The 13406-nt window shown below is 36.5% G+C and overlaps 1 protein-coding gene across 1 annotated transcript in view; it reads left to right on the forward strand.

Moving 5' to 3' along the window:
* PTPRD (protein tyrosine phosphatase receptor type D) overlaps positions 1-13406 on the forward strand; it is a 2130336-nt gene that overhangs the window by 564127 nt on the left and 1552803 nt on the right. The window contains exon 3 of the mRNA XM_073806125.1: positions 174-245. The gene's annotated coding sequence lies outside the window, so the exon portion shown is untranslated. The remainder of the gene's footprint in view (positions 1-173; positions 246-13406) is intronic.

The following is a 13406-nucleotide window of genomic DNA, read 5'->3' on the forward strand; positions in this document are numbered from 1 at the left end:
CCCTTTTGATGGTATTTTTTCAAATCATTAGTCAATTTCGTTAATCTATAAAGTGTCAATTATTATTATTCTCCTTTTTCATCTCATCAACTGACTTAAATTTAGCATCATATAACTGCAAAAAAATGTGAATTCAAAATGTGTTTCCCATTTTTTTTTTTTTTTCCTTCCAGGGAAATCTTGAGGAGTTTGAGACTTTTCATCCTCCAGCCATTAATCATCTTGTGGGAGAAGGCTATATGTTGGTAAGTCTCACTCATTCTAATTGCTCTTTTTAAAGTTTAGTTTAATGAAGCTTGTGGCTTGATGATAATATAGAATGAGCAGGATTAAATACATGTCAACATCATTGCTTGCCTAATTAGAGAATGACCTTTTTTCAAACAAAATTTATAACATTGGGATTTCATTTTTGTTTTTAATTAATCTAGTAATAGGAGTACTATTAAACCTGTAGATGTAAAGTTAAAATTATGTGGAGAATGGAAACTAGTAAATTTTCTAAGTCTAAAATTGTGGTAGTATTGCTTATAGGTAATTTTAAAGATATTTTATTCATTGACACTGTGGCCCACAGCAGTAGTTGAATGAGCATGCATGATGAGGTCTGAGGCTGCCGTCCAATAAAAGCTAATAAATTCTATCAGTTTAGATAATACATGATAGTCATTTTGCATATTGAAATTCAATTTTAAAGTAAAATAGTTCTTATGAACTACTATGCCATAAAACCAAATACGTCTTTATTTTTTTTTATAAATTATTTTATTTATTTATTTTTGGCTGTGTTGGGTCTTCGTTGCTGCACATGGGCTTTCTCTAGTTGCGGCGAGCGGGGGCTGCTCTTCATTGTGGTGTACAGGCTTCTCATTGTGGTGGCTTCTTGTTGCAGAGCACAGGCTCTAGGCGTGGGGGCTTCAGCAGTTGTGGTGCGCAGGCTCAGTAGTTGTGGCTCACAGGCTCAGTAGTGTGGCACACGGGCTTAGTTGCTCCGCGGCATGTGGGATCTTCCCAGACCGGGGCGTGAACCCATGTCCCCTGCATTGGCAGACAGATTCTTAACCACTGCGCCACCAGGGAAGCCCCAAATATAAGTCTTTTTGCTTCAGTTTAGTTTTCCGTTATCTGTAAATAGCATTAACGTATTTTGGCATCATGTTTCTGAACAACCCTCTCCTCAGCCATCCAATTAACTCTCTCTCACTCACACATACACTCACAAACACACATACATTCACTGTTTTTTTAAAATATCGTGTGTTACATTAACATTAATTAATTTCAATTTCCCCAGTTCTTCTAAACCACAGTTTTTGAGGCACATTTCATCCCTTATCCTTTAGAGCTATCTCCAGATGTTTTTGGTGAAACATTCCGTCAGTTAAAAATGTTAAATATGTACTCAAATATATGTACAGTTTTTATAAATTACATAAATTTACCATTATATTTATACACAGTTATTATAGACAAATAGTAAAAAATATAAAATTCACACTATAGAAAAATTTAAAGATGCAATGAATATATATGTACATATGTGTGTTTATATATATATAGTTCTAGAGATCCCCAGTTCTACACATCTTCTGTTTTCTTCTATTTCTGTTAACACCCAGGAATTGTACTGGGCATTCAAAGACTCTTTAGAAAAAAGCTTATTTTAAGCATTAGATTGAATAGATACACTGCATGCTGCAAGTCAGTAAGTGTGTTTATGCATTTATACACACAAATATGTATGTTCATGCGATTGGTTTGGCCAGGATTGGCTGGATCAAGTGGTTGGGATGGTTTATGGTGGCATCTAGTGACATTATTTGAATACTTCTCTTCTAGAAAGCTTAGGGGTAAAAGAATCCAGAGGGGTTATTGTAGAGAATCAAAGAGCCAAATAGTTAGTATGGGCAACTTGTGTCCACGTGAGTACCACCAAAGATGAGATACCTTGCCAAGGGGATATCTTGGCAAAAGTAGATTCACACCATTTATGGTCACCGTATGATAGAACTCCTTAGTCATTCATAAGCTTGCCAGTAATTTTTTCTCTAGTATCTTCGGTAGTGAGCCACCAGAGGTCACACTGTGAGAAGAAGAGAGGAAGATTAAATGGTTATAGTAAATATCATTTAATCCAAATTGTCTTTGCCTGTATGAACCAACAATCCTACAAAAGTTGTTTTTCATAGCGCACCAGCTAACTTCCTTTGAATGTTGAATATAAAGCAAGAGCCGCCACATCCTAACCCTTATGGTAGCAACTCACATTTAACTGGAACCAAGCCTCAGTTGAGATCTGAAGACAGACAGGGAAGTGGTGAGACATTAAATTAGAAACTCAGTACTTTCCAGACAAGCCAGGCTTCATCAAATCTTTGATATAAAATCTTTCATAATTGCTGTTTCCACTTATTTGAGCCCTCCTCTAATTCAAGAACCTAACACTGCTGAACCAGTTAGGAATCCATTTAAATTATCTGTTATCCAGCAACCCATTCTCCATCTCTTACCTTCAAAAATCTCATGTCAAATACCTTGTTGAAATACAGATATACAGATATGTTGCATCTACACCGTTCCTTTAATCTACAGTCTAATAAACTCTATCAAAAATTTAAAAAAATGAAATAAAATAAAATGAGGCTTGTCTGACACAACTCAGTGAATCCTTAATGATTCTCATTAATTATGGCTTTCTTCACAGGCCAGCCAGCTGATACATAATTCATTTAGACTTAAGGATTCTGGGGGATCAAGTTCTACCTCACCAAGTCATAGCATGCATAATCTAACTTTTTTTTTTAAAACCCACTGTTACTTGATACTACTTTTTCTATACCTGGGCCCTAGAATTTTCTATGACTTTGCTCTCAAGAAAAAGCAGAGCAATCAGTTTTGCTCTTTCATTTTGGATTGAATTTTTCCTGTTCTGTGTTCTGAGTCATCAGCCACTTCATAAAGGTGTCTGAGTTGTCTGTGGTTGGAATAAAAAAAGAAAACAAGAAAAAAAAAAAAAAAAAAAGGGAAAGTTCATTTGCTTCCTTCCCAGAACACAGATGAAAATTTAAGCAGATTTGTCCTCAAAGTTGCTGGTGAAAAATCACAAACCATAGAATTCAAGGGTAAAGATGAGGTGGACTTTGTTATAACAAGTTGGTTTGTTCACTGAATAAGCACTGTGTGGTGTTCAAGACACACGGGCTCACTGCTCCAATTTTCAAGATTTCCTCAGCTGGAATTTCCCTAATCAGGTAGATTCCCCATGGGGATTCCCTCACTTTCCTTACCCATCACTAGGCCATTAATACATTGAACACTTTTCTGTTTCCCTTTTTGCCAGATATCACCTCTCAAGACTTAATATTAGCCCAATAACTTCTTACATTTCTTCTTTTTTCAGTCTATAGCTTTCATGGTTGAACTCATCTACTCTTGTAGCTTCAAGGATTATTTACGTATAGTGATTGTCAAATCAGTATGTCCTCTTAGGATCGCATTCCTGAGAATCAAATCAGCATATCTATTTGACAGCACATTGACTTCTCAACTTCTATTATATTAAAATTGAACTCAAAATATTTTCCCATAAACCTACCTTTTTTTTTTTTTTTCTTTGCGGTACGCGGGCCTCTCACTGTTGTGGCCTTTCCTGTTGCGGAGCACAGGCTCCGGACGCGCAGGCCCAGCGGCCATGGCTCACAGGCCCAGCTGCTCCGCAGCATGTGGGATCCTCCCGGACCAGGGCACGAACCCGTGTCCCCTGCATCGGCAGGCGGACTCTGAACCACTGCACCACCAGGGAAGCCCCCATAAACCTACTTTTATCTTTCCCGTTCCTGTAAATAGAAGTACCATCTACCCAGTTTCCCAAAAAGAAACCTGGGAAATATCTTGGATTCCTTTCTCACCTCTCATTATAAAACACATGAAGTCTCATCAATTCTTCCTCTGGACAGATGGGAAATGCTACCGAAGTAAGAAAAATGTAATGTGTATTTTTAAACCAGTTTGAAATGTGTTGGTGGAAACTAAATCCATTAAGAGAAACAAATGATCACTGTAATCCATAACAAGGGCAAAAAGATAATTCATCCCCAAGTAAGGGCTAATGCTGAAGTATTTTATCATTTACCTTATTGTATTTTTACTATAAACTCCAATCTCTTTTATTTTATTAATACTTTAGCATTTCCTACCCATAAATATATATGCATGTATTTCTGTAGAACCATTACATCATTTCCCAATAACTGTGTTAAGTTCAATGTTCAAGTTATTTTATTATGTGAAATATCAGTGAGAAAAAAGGTTCTCTTCCAAATATGCACATAACGAATGCTTCTCACATGTAGTGATCAGACATATATATTCGTCTCTAATCCTTTTAAATTGATTAGAACATATGACATACATTTGACTGTTAATCACGTTTCAGTACTTTTGTACACAAACTTAGCATGACTAAAATTATTATTTGAAAGATGCAAATATACATCTCTGCATGTTACTGGGCCATATTTGTGAACTAGAGATTCAGTGCTGTCGTCACAAGTTAGAGAAGGTCATATCCCACCCATCTGTTTTTACCCCCAAATTTAATGCTTATGCTTTTATCTCAGCTGTTTTGAACATCATAATGAAAGTTTTCATCCATTTGCTCAATATTTCCTTTTTATTACTGGAAGAGGAAATTTTGATTGCACTTAGGTTATATGATATAATACAACTGATACTTTATACTGTGTTCCAACTTCTATTTAGTTATAGTAGACTTCACGCCCCTCGACAATATGTGTTATTTTCAGGAATCTGACTCTATATTCCTATCAATGGCCAGAGTGAACTGAATTAATAGAAGGAATTACCCCTTTTTATTTATTCTACCAAGGCTGAGTCTCCAGAGGAATGCTTTATTGTTGCAGACAGTACATCCCCTGGTTTGCTGGCTGGCCTTAATGGGATGTTAAAATCGATTGGAGCAATTTCTCTGACACCTGAGAAGCCCTGTAGGTTTTGCGGCATGTTGCAATTTCATATCCTTTTCAAGTCTTTATAAAAATTGTACATCACTAACCAAGTGTCTTGCTCACTTATGAGACCACAACTTCCTTTTTCTGAGGAAACGGTTCTTGTAAATGTGTAATATACCTGAAATCCAGGCCAACCCACCACAGTGTTTGTGTCCAAGCCATGACAGATAATACTGTGTACGACATAAGGCTAAGACTGTGTGTTTGCAGTAACAGTGCTCCTGTATTGAGGAAGCACTGCCGCCATGAAGACAGCCTTATCCTTGTGAATACTTCCAAAGTTTAAGCACAGATTATGGCATACAATAAACAAAAACAACTTTATTTTTGTCTATGAGTGTCTATTTTAATCACTGTCAGCATGGTTATTTCCCTGCCCCTTGAGAAACTCAGGCAGGCTTCTTGACTTTTCTGGTAACTTTATGATGGTAAAATATGTCCATAATCAATTCAGAACTTTAAAACATAGTGTCAATTCATGTCATTTGTCTGGGATAATGTTGAGATTAATTAAATGATATTGGCCTGGCCTGTTAGGTATTTAAAGCTGATTTTTTTTTTCATCACTACATCTGTGGTTTCTTCAAAGACCCCACCAGTCTCTACAGATTGTATAGCAGTAGCCTTTATGCAACTAGTAAACGTTCCTAAGATCCATTGCTTAAACCTTCCTCAGCAATTGGCATCAGGTGTTACCTCTAGCTTTTCTTTCCTGAGATCTATCCATGCCTGGTCTCCTTTCTGATAGAATACTTAGCTCATTCTTTATATTTTTCAAGGGGGAAGGTTGAAATGCCCCCAAATTGTAGCACAGTTACTTAATCCCCTAAATGGTCTCCTCAGAGGCACTCTCTCTTAATTTGGGATTGGTAGATTATACCCCAAATTCCTGAAAAGTCAGTGAGAGAAGCTCATAGCACAGCTCTCTCCAAGGAAATACTCTTCAAATATCATTCAATTCCTTATTTTCTAAGTGTGGGTGAGGGATTTTAAAATTACCTGATGGGCTTCCCTGGTGGCGCAGTGGTTGAGAGTCCGCCTGCCGATGCAGGGGACACGGGTTCGTGCCCCGGTCTGGGAAGATCCCACATGCCGCGGAGCGGTTGGGCCCGTGAGCCATGGCCGCTGAGCCTGCGCGTCCTGAGCCTGTGCTCCGCAACGGGAGAGGCCACAACAGTGAGAGGCCCGCGTACCGCAAAAACAAAACAAACAAACAAAAAATTACCTGAATTTTGGGCTTCCCTGGTGGCACAGAGGTTAAGAATCTGCCTGCCAATGTAGGGGGCATGGGTTCGAGCCCTGGTCTGGGAAGATCCCACATGCCGGCGAGCAACTAAGCCCGTGAGCCACAACTGCTGAGCCTGCGCTCTAGAGCCCGAGAGCCACAACTACTGAGCCTGCTCTCTGGAGCCCACGAGCCACAACTACTGAAGCCCACGCGCCTAGAGCCCGTGCTCCGCAACAAGAGAAGCCACCACAATGAGAAGCCTGCGCACCACAAGGAAGAGTAGCCCCCGCTTGCTGCAACTAGAGAAAGCCCGCGCGCAGCAACGAAGACCCAATGAAGCCAAAACTAAACTAATAAATAAATAAATAAATAAATGAAATAAAGTGATATAGATCTAATATAATTAAGTTATCCATTAAAAAAACTGAATTTTAAGTTATCTAAAATTCATCTAAATTTTGTATCTATTTGGTATATGCTCAGCCAAACGTCCATTCTAATTCTTTCTTAGATACACAGAGAAAGTCTAAAAGAAATATGAACTATCCCAAGATCAATGTTGACCCTTGAGAAAATCTGGTAAGAATGACAGTTCAAATCTGGCTGTCAAATGGTTTGCATTATGGTTATGTTCAAAGACACGTATTGTCATATTTATCATTCTCTGGTGAGAGAGCTTAATGCTCATAAAGTATCAAAATTTCTATGAGGAGTTAGGGAAAGTTACAAATGAGTTAGTAGATCAGAGACGAAACACTCAGAATTAGCAAACTGGTACATCTGATTGAAGTGCTGAATATAATACAGCATTTTATCATCTTTTTAAAGTATGACATTATGAGTTAATTATGTAATTACTATAAAAGTGTTTCGAATTTGTAGTCTGTGAAAGGTTTACATTCTAAGGCATGTTATTTTCTCAAGGCACCAGACATTCACAATGATCAATAAGACATAACAAATGACAAATAGAACTCCTTTTCAGAGTGAAAACTATTGATACTTTCCTTATTCAGAAACAGTTAGGCTATACAAACTTCTATTTATAAAATCTCGTGCGAACTTTGTCTGGAATGAATTTTAAAAGCATTATTTAAATACACATATTAATACTTTAAACAATGATGACAAATGATTTAATTACATATTTCTAATATATTTGTTATCGTTCATCAAATACATCTCATGACAATGCACATGTTACTTAAAACATTTGGAAATACATTTTAAAATAACTGGATATAAGAGTCTTATCAATATAAAAACAGAGGTAATACACTTTTTAGTGTTGACATGAAACAAATAGTCTACCAGATATTTCCCAGCAAAGATAAGTTTATTTGGGATCAGCAGAAAATTGCAGTTTGGGGTCTACAACCTTCGGGAGCCAAGTGCAAGTTTCCCCAGGGCAAGAGAAGAAGAAGCTTTTATAGAGAGGAAAAAGAAGTTGGAAGGACTATAGTAAATGAAGACTCCATGCTTTTTCATGGGTTAAGTCATTGCCAGCAAAGGAGTCTTTCTTCGTGTTGGGTTCTGCTATTGTTTCAGGGCATGAGAGCTCCCTCTTCTGGTTTTCCAACTCTATTTAATTAAGGTTTTTGTTATTAAATTAGTTAAAACAAAAATAATTAGAGCATACAAATTAAAGCTCTCATTATGGACAAATGCATATTTGAAACAATTACCAGCTATTGTTTTGAAGCATTAAACACTAAAACAGTATTTTGCTGAAGAATGAACATTGGCATATTCACCATGAATGTAAAGAATGTCTTACTTTCTTAAGGGGACCTTGGTGGGTTTTTCTTTTTTTTTTTCCGGACTTAAATACATCTTAAGCAGTTTTACTTAGGTCTTAACTTGCAATGCAATATAGCTATTGAGTGGTAGTGGCCAATGAGAAAGTAATCTTAGGGTTTAAGCTATTAAGACTATAGCTTTTAGATAATTCTGTAGCAACTCTATACTTTATTTAAAAAAAAAAAAAAATGTGTTCAGTTTGAGATCTGACAATAAAATACCTGAGGAGTTACATGGAGAGAATGCAAGGAAGAAGAGCAGTAGATATGAAGGTTGGTGAAATATGTGAAGGTAAAAAACATAAAATTTAGATTTATTTAGAGAAAAGAGGTAGAGTTTTCCTTTCTTCAAGCACATGGTAGAAATTATGTGCAGAATTGCTTTTGTTTCCACCAAGGATGAACAAGAGTTATTGCTTTTAAATGTATGATACCCCACGACACAGACACATGTGTCTATGGCATGGCTGGGGAGACTCAAGCTCCTTCCCCTGATGTCTCCTTGACTAGAAAAGTTTGTAGAAGGAGTGGAATGTAGCTGAGGTATGGCTTTTGTTTTATATGGAAATCAAGAGATGAGATTTTTGAGAATCCTCCTTTTAATGGAATGATGTCATTTTGTAATGATATTTAAGGTTCTTAAGGTCATGAATTTTGAAACATCATGGTCTCTAATGTCTGAAGAAGAAAAAAATTGAAACTATGTGTATTATCTGTTATACGTTTAAAATGATTGGTCCTGATTAGATTAGTCATAACAGTGGTACATTTATATATATATATGTGTGTATATATATATATATATATATATATATATATATAGTGACTTACAAAAATATGATTAGGGTTTGTTTTTTGATTAATGTCAAAAAAGTTTGATGTAAGAATGTCCTGTATACATCAACAGGTGAAAAATATCATTTTTATTTTATTTTAACTGTTAGATTTTGGACAAAGAGTATATACTTCTAGTACAAGAAGTACAAGATAATTTTCTGAAACAAAACAAAATTCCATCCAAGGACAGCTTTATATAAGGCCATTATCAGGTATTTTTTCTTTTACTGGAGGCATAAGAAATACTGAAGCATAAAACATGTTAAAGCAACAGCCTAATTACAACCATATAATTCAATGGGCTTTCTGCTCTGTAATAGTGAATTATTGAGAACAGGAAAACAATTAATGGAACAGATCATTTCTAAAATGGGTATTTGACATTTGGCTGTAGTTTATTGCATTTTATTCATTCTAGTGGCTAAAATAAAACTTGGTCCATCTAAATCTTAACAGCTGCCCAATCTACATAAACTGCAATAAATTAGTTTAATGATTTTACCTATAGTTTAAAATGAAAAACCCAGTGCGTAAAACTTGTGCAGGGTGGTTTTAATCTGTGCAGTACAAGGGCCTGTGGCCTTATTTCCCTTCCTGTTATTTCCTGAAGTAGGTAGCAATATTCTTGTCAGGCAACATCCAGATATGAGAGGGGAAGTAATTCTCCATTGCTTTTACTTAACAAACATTTATTCATTGTCTACTGTACATGCCAATAAATTAGAATGCTATCTATGAGGTATGAGAGCAGTGTATCAAAACCAAGTAAGAGACATGAGACCAAAATTGCCTTAAAAAATCGAGGTTTATCATCAAACACAGTAACAAGTAAGGAGGTACAAATTTCCAGGTTTGTTTCATTTTGTGACACACATGTCATGGAAGATCTGGGAAAATTCCTTCCTGAAGCTCTGCCTTCCGTAGTCAATGGTCTTTCATTCTCAAGTTTATTCCCTCAAGGTCACAGGATGACTTATCTGTGAATATCTGATTTTCTAATACCAGACACCAAAGAAACCTCCCTGCAGACTCTCTCAAGTGCCACTGACTACATTTGGAAATCAGCATTACAAGATTAAGTATCTCATATTTTCATATTCTGTAACAGGAGATGGATTTATCAGAATACATGTGTGTGTCGAGGGCCAGTGGCAGTTAGGTGAGCAAACAGCAATGTCTGATACAAGAGGCAGTACAAATTGCTGTGGTTTCCAGAATTTAGAACAACTGTATTAGTGTCTATAAGTCTAGTAAAACTTCACAGAAGTTTTACTGATACTTGCGATAGAGAGAATGATTAAGAGTTTTCAGATAAAACAAGCTGTAAGCAGTTGGGGTGATTCAAAAAATAGGATTCTCCAGTCATATGGATATTAAGTGACTAGTATCTATTTCTCAGATTATTCTTGTGGCATAATAAATGTGCCACATATATTTTTGTTTGTTAAATAATAACAAACAACATGGATATGCTTCTTAGGGGGATTGCATTGTGTTGGGCCAAAATTGTTGGTTCATTTTTTTTTTAATTAATTAATTTATTTACTTTAGTTTTGGCTGTGTTGGGTCTTCATTTCTGTGCGAGGGCTTTTTCTAGTTGCGGCGAGCGGGGGCCGCTCTTCATCGCGGTGCGCAGGCCTCTCACTGTTGTGGCCTCTCTTGTTGCAGAGCACAGGCTCCAGATGCGCAGGCTCAGTAGTTGTGGCTCACGGGACAGTTGCTCCGCGGCATGTGGGATCTTCCCAGACCAGGGCTCGAACCCGTGTCCCCTGCATTGGCAGGCAGACTCTCAACCACTGCGCCACCAGGGAAGCCCTGTTGGTTCATTATAAGCAGAGAAAAAAAACTGCCCAAATAAATTAGAAGCATTCTTTTTGCTATTTGATTATAAAATGGTCCCTCTTTCAAAGTAGGAAGTATTCATTCTTTAAAATAATAAATCTCTAACTTTTCCAAATGACAAAATTAGGATGATTATAACTTTCAATCTCTATATTCCAGGTCTGAAGCTGAATTCAATATAATAAAGTTAAAATTACTGTGTCAGATATTGCTTTAAACCTTTTATATGCATTAACCTTTTTAGGCATTAACTCAAATGATAGTAAAAAGAAGGTACTAGTGTTTTTCCCAGTCTACAAATTCAAAATTTGAAGTGCAAAACAGGATCAGTCAGAAATTTGGCATATTCATTTTTTTCAGTTCCTCAATCTTTTAGTTTCCTGCCTCACATCATGCAGTCTAGATGGGTGAAACTCAGACCTGAAAGAAAGCTTCAGAACCTTCTGAAGAAAATAAAATATAAAATCTCTATATAATTGGGATATGTAGGATTCTAAAACAAGATTTTAAAGATTCTAAAACAAAATACACTACAATTCATGTAGGGAAAGATTGATATTTTTTATAACAATAAAATCAGAAACCTCTGTTTGTAAAAAGCCTCCATTCTCCAAAAAGAGAATAAAAAGTGAAACCCAAAACTTTATTCAAGACATATAACTAACAAACAACATGACCGATAAAGACTCTTGAAAGTGATAAGGAAAAAGACAAGCCAACAAAAAATTAGACCAACTCATGAGCAGGAATTTCACAAATGAGTGGCTTGTACCTATATGAAAAGATGCTAGCAATAAGATAAATACAAATGAAAACATAAAGATAAATATCTCTATGTCCACCACATTGATAAAGCTAAAAAATATGGCAACATTACTAATTGTTAGTGAAGATGTGTAACAATGGAAATGTTTTATATACCTTGCTGGTAGGAATGTAGACTGAGACAATCAGTTTAAGCAACAATTTGGCATTTTCTCATGGGGCTAAAGATGTGTGTAACCCATGATACAAAATTTTCACCCCTAGGAACATATCCTAAAACATGCTTATAAATGTGCAACAGGAGTCATTTCCAATAGTGGTCCAAGCAGCATTATTTGCACTAGAAATAAACAAAGAAATCCAGAAACAGTCTACAGGTTTGTCTACTTTAAAATCAAATTTTTCCTTTCATAGTTAGTAAGTACCTTATAGAGAGATTCTCTGAAACTTCCATCCACTGCTTGTAGCCTCCATTGATCATTTTAAAACTCCATTATTTCCTATGTATTTATTACTTGGCATTCTGTTATGAGGAAGAGCCTTCCTATCTATGTATCTATCTATCTATGTATCTATGTATCTATCTACCTATCATGTATTTATATCTATTTACACACATTGATTTCTCTTTCATTCAAATGGTTATGACTCATTATTCTAAATAGATTACTATAAGTAAATGTGTTTCAAAAGAAAATTTAATGTCGCTAACAACAAAAAAGTATCTTCCTAATACTTAAAATGAAGAAAATAACAATTATAATATAAAGTGTTCATCTACAAACCATCCAAAATTACATCCACATCTTGGCAGATTGCATTAAGCCCTTATCAACTACATATGCCTTAATTCAGATTGATAGCAAGTATGTAACAAAGTTCTGAGGGACCAGGACTGACACAAGTAGATGGAGGTGACTGTAGCCTGGTGCCTCACTCAGGAGAGACAGATTCAAGTGGATCGCCATGTAAAGGGGGCAGGACCAGTCAACAGGCAATTAGAGAGAGGTGTATGAGACACATTTAGTATGAAATCTTGAGAGCAGGATAGCAGGACTTCTAAATTTTGCCTAAGAGTAACCCAGAGATGAAATGTTTCAAAAGAACCTTGTAACATCTTACATCTTAAAAACTGCTCAGTTCCTAAGTCTCACCAGAGGAGATAAATTTTGTAAGATTCAATGATAGGGCTTCCCTGGTGGCGTAGTGGTTGAGAGTCCGCCTGCCGATGCAGGGGACACAGGTTCGTGCCCCGGTCCGGGAAGATCCCACATGCCGCGGGGTGGCTGGGCCCGGGAGCCATGGCCGCTGAGCCTGCGCATCCGGAGCCTGTGCTCTGCAACGGAAGAGGCCACAACAGTGAGAGGCCCGCGTACCACAAAAAAAAAAAAAAAAAAAAAGATTCTATGATAATGGCAGCTGCTACTGGCTGCTGTTGTACCTCCCCTCCCCCCATCTCCCCCTCCTTGTCTTCTGCCTCTGTTTTTCTTCTATTACTCCTACTATTAAAATAATTTTAGCAGATGCCTCATATAAATCACTCAGGGTTTCAGACACTGTATTATGTACTTTTTATTATTTTGTTTAATGCTCAAAATAATTCTTTGAGATACATATTATTTTCACCCTTTTATAGATGAGGAAAATGGAAATTTTAAAAAGGTTAAATAACTATTGAAATCTGAATACAGTGTTTACTTTCCATTAATTTATGCCATTAATACTAACTGCATGTCACTCTGGTCTCAGAAATCTATCTTCTCCAAGTCAAAACTAACATGTTCTGCCTAGCTTTTCAAGGCATTTTTATCCACTGGGCTTACCTTCTCTCTCCAGCTTTATCTCCTACACCTCCCTACAAATTTTCCTAATTTCAGCCTCTTCAATCTCTCAGAAGCATAATAA

Source organism: Tursiops truncatus, chromosome 6 (assembly GCF_011762595.2).
Source record: "Tursiops truncatus isolate mTurTru1 chromosome 6, mTurTru1.mat.Y, whole genome shotgun sequence".
Taxonomy (NCBI): domain Eukaryota; kingdom Metazoa; phylum Chordata; class Mammalia; order Artiodactyla; family Delphinidae; genus Tursiops; species Tursiops truncatus.